This window comes from Chiloscyllium punctatum, chromosome 28 (genome assembly GCF_047496795.1).
Source record: "Chiloscyllium punctatum isolate Juve2018m chromosome 28, sChiPun1.3, whole genome shotgun sequence".
NCBI lineage: Eukaryota > Metazoa > Chordata > Chondrichthyes > Orectolobiformes > Hemiscylliidae > Chiloscyllium > Chiloscyllium punctatum.
Genome location: NC_092766.1, coordinates 54,895,836 through 54,906,586, shown reverse-complemented (window position 1 = coordinate 54,906,586; position 10,751 = coordinate 54,895,836). Strand labels below are relative to the sequence as shown.

Sequence of the window (10,751 nt, the reverse complement as noted above, 5' to 3'; positions counted from 1 at the left end):
GCACAGAGTTGTGCCAGAGCAGCTCTGAATGTTGATTAGAAAATATCTAAGAATCAATTGAATTGCCTTTCAATTCAATATTTGATATGTTTCCATCTGTTGTTCATTCGAATAATCACAGTATTTGCTATTAATTTTCTTCAGGTCACTAATAACAGAATGTATCTAATTCCACTCATTCAATATTCGTTGAAAAATATTTGAGAATGTTGCAGTCATACAGATGAAATATACAAAGTAATGATATCAATTTATTTTCTTCTGTTCTGAAGAGCTGAGTTCAAACAGTACATAGACCTTGATGCTCCAGTGCTATAAAAATGAGGAGAAAAAATACAATTCTTGTTCAGTCAAATAAACAAATGCCAATTCTTTTTATTTATCACTTTTTAATTATTGATGTTTATGAATTGTGTGAAATTTGTTTTTCATTTTCCACTCACCTATTTATATTGAATGTGAGATTGAACTGCTGTGAAAATATGGAAGTGCATTCATTTGAAATTTGACTTTGCACATGTGGGATATATATAAAGCAGTGTTACTTCTGCAATCATAATTGTTTATTCAAGGTAGATGAACTCGCACCAGTGTATAATTGTTTCAGCCAAGAGCTGAGTTAACAAGAATAAAAACTATGTGAAGGAAATATATTATTGCTTTTGTATTAGCTAAAATTTGCGTACAAGAATGAAATGTGTCTGCAAATAATGGTAGATGTTATAGACAAATAGTTAAGGTGCTGTGAATGGAGGGGGGTAGGTTAAGCTAGATATGCCTGTACAAACAGTTACAAGCATCTGTTTCCCGCTTCAGCAGGAACAAAATAACACCATCAAAAGGTCATAAGGCTCGGTGTAAATAAAGAATAAAAAGAAATTATGCTTTGGTTAGCAAGGAAATAGATGGCAGTGTAGAAGGACAAATAACAATAAGAACACAGAGGGAGGTGGTCAAATGGCCTTGTGAGGCCAGACATAAACATTATGTCAGGGACGACGCTGGATGAGTTCAGAGATAAACAGCCGGTTTAGATTAGAAATAGTTGTAAACAGTGAAGGAGCAATGGGAGGAGGGACGAGTAACGAATTACATAAATATTGTGTACTCGTTAAATTCAGTGTGTGTGTGTGCGTGTGCCTTGTGGACAGTGGACACCACACCCCTCTTGCAACAGCGTAATAAATGATATTACTGATTCAGGTCTTGTTCCGGACTGAAGTTATTGAAGTGACTGAACTTCATTTCACACAATCACTTATCTCATTTATTGCATGATGTCTGAAGTGTGTTTTGCTCAGCAATTCTATCAACTATTTAAAAAGTCTAATCTTAAATAAGATCCTTAACACCCAATTACCAATCTGTTGCTAATTCATGTAAATATCTCAATTTTCTTGAAGTCAATGTTCACACAAAACAGTGCACATAAAGCGACACGAAGATATTCATCATCAGCTGATTACTGTTCAGTGGAATAACCTGAGTATCTTATTGTTCCTGAGACTAATGACAACAGTAAGCATTTGTTTACTCGTCCATACAGTAAGTGCATTTGATATCTTATATTTCAGTTCAGTTGTTAACGGCGATTTATGTTGTTTAAAACAATAATTCTAATTTGTCATGGATATTGACTGTAGTACAATAACACTGGAAACATTTAAAAAAATATTCTAACAATCTTTAAGCTCCTCTTCTGTTGTGTGTGTGCAAGAGACAATTCAAATTATAACCATTTTTGTTGCAAATTCAACAAACGCTACGTTTTGAGTTTATGAACTTCTTACAGTTTTGCAAAAAGGTTAGTCTTCACTGTATGTCATATTAAAAGACTGCTTTTTCCAATCATGCATGCTACAAAATGATTATTGCTTTCATTGCATTGTAAGAAAAGAAGTGTTGAATTTTTTGCTGTTTCAATTCCAACATTATCCATCATTGTAGAATAATGACACAATTATTACAATCGCTTCATATACCACCCAGCAGTGACTTCATTGTTTGTTTATTTTCATGCTCATTTTCATGATCTATTAATTCTCTTCCTAATTCTGACACTTTGATTATAATAGTAATCAACGTACCATCTCTACAAGGAATCCAGTGGAAAGAAATTCGCAATTTGTATATTGCATAAATTTTTAAGTTCAGAAAAGAATTTTGTTCAATAATTACTGAATGTCTCATTTTTTCTTTAATACGTAAAGCTAGCTACTATGTTTTATTCCTTAGTTCACTGATCTTAATAAATACTCAATCGACATCACAGTAAAGTGCTTTTGAAATATTGAATCATGTTAATTCTTCATATGTATTGCTGTGTACAATCTCTCAATCATTGTAACAATCAATATTTATTTTACCTGTTGAAACATAGTTGTATTAATGTAAATATATTTATCTTCAATGCTAACACTTAAGACTTAAGCATTTTTCATGCAACAAAATCCAATGAAAAAGCATCAGCATCTCTTTATCACTTCATGAAACAATTACAATAAATTTTGAATTTTTGAAAGTTGAACATTTTTTAGGAAGAAGGAATGTTGTCTTCAGTTGAATGTTCGCATTGAATGACTCCTTCACAGTATCTGCTGTTTATTCTCTTCTTCGGGTTCCCAAGAAAAGAAATTAACTAGTTCTGCTGGTTCTAAATTCCTGAAAAATATTTGAGAATGTTGTGGTCTTAAAGGTGAAAAGGCTAACTGATCGTAAGTGATTAGTTATTTGTTCGAAAGAGCTTGATTCAAACATTTCGGACATTCACATTGTTATTCTGCCGTGTTACAAGGAGAGAAAACAAGTCGCTTTCTTCGTCTGTAAAGTAAACATATGACACTTCCAATTATTCATTAGTCAGCTTATTACCTACATTTGTTATTAAAAATTGCAATTCATCTAAATATTGGAATTACATTTGATCAAATTAAATTTCTAATTATTTTTCATTCGTGAATTGTTGGAGTTTTCTTTTGTTTTCCATTCATCTATTCGTATTGAATGTAAATTTTATGTGATTTGACAATAGCAGAGGGTGTTTATTTGAAATTTGTCTTTGCACACCTCTCACTGATTTTACTTATTGCATATAGTTGCACAGTGGCTCAGTCATTAACAATGCTACCTCACAGTGCCAGGGATCTCAGTTTGATCCCATCCTCGGGTAACAGTCTTTGTGTACTTTGCCCATTCTCTCCAAGTCTATGTGACTTTGCTGTGGTTTCCTCCCACAATCTAAAGACGTGCAGGTTAGGTGAGCTGGCCATGCTAAATAGCACATTGTGTTCAGGGATGTGTATATTAGTCAGCAGTAAATGTAGAGGAATATGGTTGGGAATGTGTTTGTCTGTGTTACTCTTTGGAGGGTCACTTTATTCAACGAAATGACCTGTTACCACACTGTGCTAACAGGGATTCTACAGTAGTTTAATTGCGTTTCTCTAAGCAATTCTAACTTTTTAAAAGTTGACTTTAGTTAATACCTTTAACACTTGATTATCAGTGTTCCTAAATCTTGTAAAATATCTCAATATTTTTAAAATCATTGTTCACACAAAACACTAAACATGAGGCCACACAAAGGTCTTCATGACCATCTAATTACTGTTCAGTGGAATAATCAGAATAACTATCGGATTGTTCCTGAGATCAATCCCCACTGCCACAGTAAGGATCTGGTTATCATTCCCTCCAATAAATGCAGAAGTTGTCCTCTGGTATTTCAGTTCAGTAATTACAAACGATACTGGTTGTTCAAAGCAGTGGTTATTCTTTATTATGAATGGCAAAGGATTCTAACGGAAGAGGTGTTCATATGTCCTAATGTGTTGCATGATCACAAACAATTTTCAGTCCAAATATTGCACAAAAAAGTGTAAATTTGGTTTTGTTCAACTGCCGAGGCTAAAATTTTCAGTTCATGTCCATTACAAATATTTGGAGAAAGTGAGGAAAGTAGATGCTGGAGATCAGAGTCAAGAATGTGGTGCTGGAATAGCACAGAATGTCAGTCAGCATCTGAGGAGCAGGAGAAACCATGTTTCAGGCATAAGCCTTCATCGGGAATCTCCGGCTCTATGGATGCTGCCTGGTCTGCTGTGCTTTTCCACCACCACACTTTCGACACAAAAAATATTTGCTTATTTGGAGCAAATACTCTCTGTTTCCTCTGTAATTTAAATGTACTGTGCTTTCTATTCACTCAAGTTCTCATTTTAATAGCTCCTCGTTTTCTTCTTAATCTGATACAAATCTCAAAACTCCGGCACAATAAAAGCGATATGAATTATAAATTAGCATCTGGACAAGAGAACCAATGAACAGCTACATAGACCTCTTGAACAACAAAGATATTAGAATGAAAAAGCAATGCCTTCCAAAAAGATCTCTGTACGTCTGTATCCTTTTTCAATTCAATAATCCTGCAAATAGCTTACAATTATCAGTTGATCTCTCTTAATGACTATCTACTCAATGTCATTGTAAACCACTGATAAAATTGAAACATTTTATTTGTTAAAATGCAAATATTCTTTCTCAATTCGTTATTACTACAATAAGTGAACCATATTTTATCTGTCCGCTAAGGTCAAGTGACCTGTGGCCCAAAATGTAACATTCTAAATATTTCTACAGCTGGGGAAAGCAGAGCTAAAAAGGTCAAACTAAAGGAAACAGTAGACAAAGTAAGCAGCTCCAGAAAACAGTGGAAAGCCCGGTCAAAGAGCTCACAAAGGTTCGGGAGACTCTGTGACAACCAGCCCAAGAGCTGTGTTTTGGAGAGGTTGAAGCAGACTTCCTGGCACCTTGACTTGCAGCCAGTGCCTGAGCATTAGACACCTCACTTGAGAATGACGACAAGTGAAGGGTGTTTGCACGAAACCCATTGAATGCTTAGAATCCAGAATTTTGGTAAAATGTTGTGAAACATTTCCCAGGTCATGGAAATCAGCTCAACATTATTGAAATCAAAGTACTTGTAACGGTCTTCAAGACCACCTAATTACTGTTCGGTGAAAAACACTTTCTACGTGCCTTATTGTTCTCAGGATGAATAATCATAGCAAACATCACAGTCTCACCAGATCCAAACATATGGAGGAGACACCTTATTATAATTTACACACTACATCTTTCCCAGATCAATGATAAAACCTTATTACTTATGCCTGAGGATACTACGTGTAACATGTATCGAGATGAAGCAAGTCCTGAATATAGGATTTTTTTTTTCTGATTGATTTCCAAACCAAAAATTATGACAAAAATGATATTGTGGTTCATTACATTGTCAACAGATCCGCATTAAACGTATTTAACCGTTTATTCAGAGACAATATTGAAACAAATACATTGATAAATGCTGTTGACTGTATGCTTCTGTGAAAATAAATCTTCCTTATTGACTTATTTTCATTATAATTCTGACTCAAATGTCTAAATATGAAAATATCCATGAATTAAATACAATGCAGAATTTGTGCTTATTATATATTATATTTCTCCAGAAGAAAAGTAGAGAAACCAAGTATAGAAATCTTGAAGATCTGAGAATTTTGAATGACAAACCATTTCTGATCAACGTTCACTGAATGTCTAATGTCTTTCCATGTCATCATGCCAGAATTTGCATTCTCAGCTGACAGATGAAGAAATATCTCGTCAACATCAGAGCAAATCCATTTGGAAATATTGAATCATTTATTTTGCCAAAGTTCTAAAATTAATTATCAATTCATTGCCATTACAAAAATCACATAGTAATTCAGTTTAGGTTTTGTAACAAACATCGTCAAATTCACATTTTAATTTAATCCATTATTTCTTAGAGTCAATATTAAAAGAAGAATAATAGTTTTCTTATTCCAAGATAACACAAACACAAACTAATTAATGATTCCCTATCCAACACTCACAGATAATATCTGTTGCCTTCTCATTTGAACGTATACAGAAATCATTGGATTAATATTCGGCCTTACATATTAAGAGACGTCTGATTATTTTACACTCCAATAAATGCTGCTCATTTTTACACAAGACGGGCAGCTATATGAGATTTCTAATCATTTTAAAGTTTGCTATGAAATGTTTTTAAGATTAATTGTTGCTTATATCTAATATTGAAGAATTGATCAAATACAGTATATCTAGTTTTAAGTGTGAAATTAAGGCTCAGTGACGTAAACGTATTGCATTGTACTGAAACCAATGGTAGCGAATGGTGATTTTTATTTCAATACTTGAATCTTAGTTGATTTGCTGTTCTGGGCATGACTTGCCCCCACCTGGAATAGAATGGTCCATATTGGCTCATACAAAATGCCTGACAATCAAAAACAGGCAGCCTACCTTAGAACTAAAATACAAGGTGTCAGGGGGGTGATAAACTAGACTAACATTCTGTTCCAGCCTTAAATTAAAATAAATCACACTACCAATGGACCTACTCCAACGCCAGGACTACAGCATTCCTGACATTTCTTGATAAGAGCATGCTGACATACAGACAAATGACCAATCCTGATCTTCATAAATGAAAGGATAATTGTCCCAGTAAATGAATAAACAGCAGCTGCAGGGTGCAGCCCAGTTAACTCACTAAGCAGCAATCATGACAACAGAAGAGCTCATTTGTCAGATATAGTTATTATTTTACAGTTACTCAGAATATTAAACAAAGGTGCTAATTACAGATTATTGAGTATAATAGGGGAAATCTGCAACATAAGTTTGATATATGTAACCAATGCCTACTAAAAGCATTATACAAAAGCATTTCGACAGAGATTTGAAGTTAGCTAGTTTTAACTTCACGGTATGATGTTGATTGCTCATCAAGAGTAGCTGTATAATTTTACACAATATAACAAACTTTATAACACAAGTCATATTACTAATCTTATAGCAAGTAAGCTAAAATTAACTGTCTTTTCTATTTCTTTGTACATATATAATTAAGATAGTGAATGATATGAGGGGTAATTGGCTTTGATAAAATATAATGAATAGCAGAGCGCAAAATATCCCAGCTGATAAGGTATCCTGAGAGGCCCGAGGGAGTTCAGGAATAACTTTGGAATCTAAGTCAATAAGATGCATGGAAAGATCCCAATAGGAATCTGAGGATGTCCATTACAATGCCCATCTGCGATTATGTGTTTCAATCGGGTGGCTGGATGAGGAGGGAAGGGCTGTAACCACATTGCATGTGGCCATTGAGATGCAGAAAGTCCATAAAAATGCTGCTTTTTACTGTACATGTTACAGTGTGTCATGGATCTCCCTTCCGATATTGGTCTCGGGGGACGATCCCTTCATTAACTGATTGCTGCATGAGTAAACATCTTCCACATGCCTGAGCTCAGATTGCCTCCTGAGTCCTCATTCCCTGCCAGGTGAAAACAATTCTACAGCTATGATGACATTTCAATTCAACCATACATTTATTGTGTGTGAAATGATTACATTCAGAGCGATATAATTTTCATGATAAAATTGCTTTACATTTACTTTTTTTGGTGTACAAGGAAACATTTCGATTATATCCATTTGTTCTTTCGTTCAACCAACACTAAGTTTTAAATGATTGTGAAGACTACAATGGGGGAAACGGGAACGAGTCTTCAGCTCAAATGTCATATGAAATGACTGTTTCCTTCTTTCAAACAAATTGCCCTACAAAATTATTTTTATTTTCATTTCATTAGAAGAAAAAAATTGCTTGGAAATGTTGACAATTCTCCTTTTCCTCCCATATTAGATGGCAGTGAACAATAATCACACAATTATGAGAATTCCTTTCCGTATCAAATGTCAGTGACCCTGCATTTTGTTCACAATAATAGTCACTTTGATGGCCTAATTCTTTTCCTCCTAATTCTGAAATAAGTATCGGAACATTTATTGTGGTAAAAATTACATCAACAAAATTGACATGACTCTTCAAGAAAACTATTGGAAGCATATAAATCTTGCATTGCCTGCATTTTTAAACAAAATCTTTTTTTTCAATTGCTGCTGAATGATTTTTTCACACCATCCAGCTAAATTTTATGCTTTAATTTTCAGTTTCTTAATCTTAATGAATATCCTATCAACATCAGAGCAAAGTGTTTTCAAAATATTAAGTCAATTTATCTGTCAGGATTCTAAAAGCAATTATCAATTAGAATAATTGCACAGCAATTTAACATAGACTTTGTAAAAATGTAGTGTTTTTTTGAAAATTTCATTCATTATTTCTTATTGTCAATGCTACTATATTAATACCTATTTGTTCAGGCCCATGCACATACCAAACGACCAATAATATCCCTTGCAAAATTCTTTGTAAATGTCTGATTTTTGCTCAGGTGAAATATAGCAATTATCTCAGCCTTTGAAATTTAGAGAATTCCAATTACTTTTCCCTGCAATATTACTCTTTATTTCTACATATTACTCAGTCTAATATCAAGATGAGATATCTCATTATTCTGAAATTCACGAATATATATTTTTAAAATCCGTTTGTTGCTAATATATCTTATATCTAATAATTGTGCAATCTAGTAAGGGCTACAAATGTGGAATTATGCTTCTGTACAATAAATACTGCAAGGTCATTACAATGTACAATCTCTCAATCATTGTGAATATTGTATTTATCTTAAACTTGGAAACATTTTTGAATTGATTTGATTATAATTTACTTTGATTCTGACACTTACTGTATATCCAATCACAATATCAGCAGATTATGTGGAGGTATCATCGTCCATTCCAATAATCACAGTATTCTCTATATACTTTCTTCTAGTTAGTCATAGCAAAATGTATCTAATTCCACTCAATCAATATTCCTCAGAAAATATTTGATAATGTTGCAGTCATAAAGCTGAAATATGCAAAGTCATGATAGTCATTAATTTTCTCTTGTTCTGTAGATCTTGGCCAATCCTGAGTATGTGTTGGCTGTAAACTCCCCAGGCTTTAAAGCTTTTTGTACTCACCATTGAGAGCAACAATTTCAGACTGTACTCTGCCCTCTATGCTTTTATAATCTGTTTTTAACATATTTCTCTGACAGCTGTACACCTTGTTTCCTTGTTTCTTTCCCAGCCCTAACTCTATTCACCGTGGCTTTGAGGGACGACCATTTCTGCTGTTTAATCTCTCCTGCCTTCAGCCGTGTGACAGACTGTCTTTATGTCCTTGTCTCACCCCCACCTTGCACACAACCTGTTACATTTCTGATGGTTCCCAGACCTCTGTCACTATCACTACGCCCCCTGGGTCAATGGCACGAATTTTGAATTCTCTTCCTCCTGAGATAATCAGAAATCTTTCCAGTTGCAGTTTCCCCCAGATTTTATTTTGAAAAGCATAGCATTTGTGTCAGAGTCAAGTATTTGTGAACCTTCATCCACAATTCCGAGCATTTGGATGTAATTTGTGTCCCTTCCACAGATGTGTAACGTTACTGGATTGGCCATACTAACATGGCTGCAGTGTGCAATTTATGTGGGTTGGGCTAGCCATGGTTAATGTAGGGTTATGGGAAGGGTGGGTGAGCAGGTCATTGCAGACACGATGGGCAGAATAGACTCTTTCTGCACACACGGGATTCTGTGATTCTAACTAGTTGCGAGTGTTGTCCCATTTTCCTCATGCCAGGTTCATTCAACTCACACATATGATTCTGTGGGTGCTCACTCACTCATTCCCTTCAGTTTTACATCAATTTCACACTGTATGTGAGGGTGGGAATGGATTTGTAAATATAAATACTCCAACCGAAACCCCGCACAGGTCAGGAACTGTTTCTGCTCCTTTCATCACTCACAAGGAACAGGAAAGTAAAGGTTCCGTCACAAATCTTACAGGAACATAGCGGTTATAATCACCAGGAAAGGCTGAACAGCTCAAAACGCTTTTCCCAAGAAAAGAGGAGGCTCAGAGACCGCCTGGTACAAGTAGAAAGCTTTGCGTCTGTGTTTTCAGAGATTTGTGGTTGAAATCATTGGGTTGGAAGCATGTTTCATTGCACTAGATCATCAAAGGTGCTATCTAAATGTGCACTTTTCTTTCGACCTATCTGAGTTAACAATCAGATGGACAGGTCACTGTCTTAGTGTCTTACCAAATCCCTGATTGAATCTGCCTCCCCCCACAATCTCAGGTGCCTCGCCAATCACTGGGTCACGGAGAAACTCTGCCGTTACAATGAGAACTGTGTTTGCTGTCGCCTCTCCTCATGCTTCCTGCTAATTCTCACTTCCCTTCATTAAATCCCTGCTACCTCTACTCCACCCACATGGACATGTTGAAGAGCATGACAGGAGAAAGGATTGAAACCGAGAGTTCAATGCCAGAATGAAAGAGGAAGAAGGAAATAAACTGTGATTGTGGATCCCAGGGGATACAGACTCCAGGATTAGTCCTTGTGGGCATTCCCGCAGTAACACGAGACAGCATTCCATGATGAGAGTTAAACCCGGGTGGCAGGAGAGGGAGCCACTGAACATGAGCAGGTTTAGTTCAAACACAGGAGGTTTGTTCAGTCAGTAACAGTGTGTTCGACGTGTAGGTTAAGTGAGCATTGAGGGGAAATGTTACCACAAGCTGCCGATGGATAACTTTCATTGGAACAGGAGGAGGCCATTCAGCCCCTCAACTCTGCTCTGCCATTCATGATGATCATAGCTGATGTGTGACTTAACGTACAACTTTCAAAACCGTCTACTTTCATCAATAAACTACTCTGC

The 10,751-nt window shown here is 35.5% G+C and overlaps 1 long non-coding RNA gene across 1 annotated transcript in view; it reads right to left on the bottom strand.

The window, feature by feature from the left end:
* Positions 1-347: 347 nt before the first annotated feature.
* LOC140454078 (uncharacterized) overlaps positions 348-10,751 on the bottom strand; it is a 39,341-nt gene continuing 28,937 nt past the window's right edge. Inside the window, exon 7 of the long non-coding RNA XR_011952622.1 lies at positions 348-2,820. This is a non-coding gene — a long non-coding RNA (uncharacterized lncRNA). The remainder of the gene's footprint in view (positions 2,821-10,751) is intronic.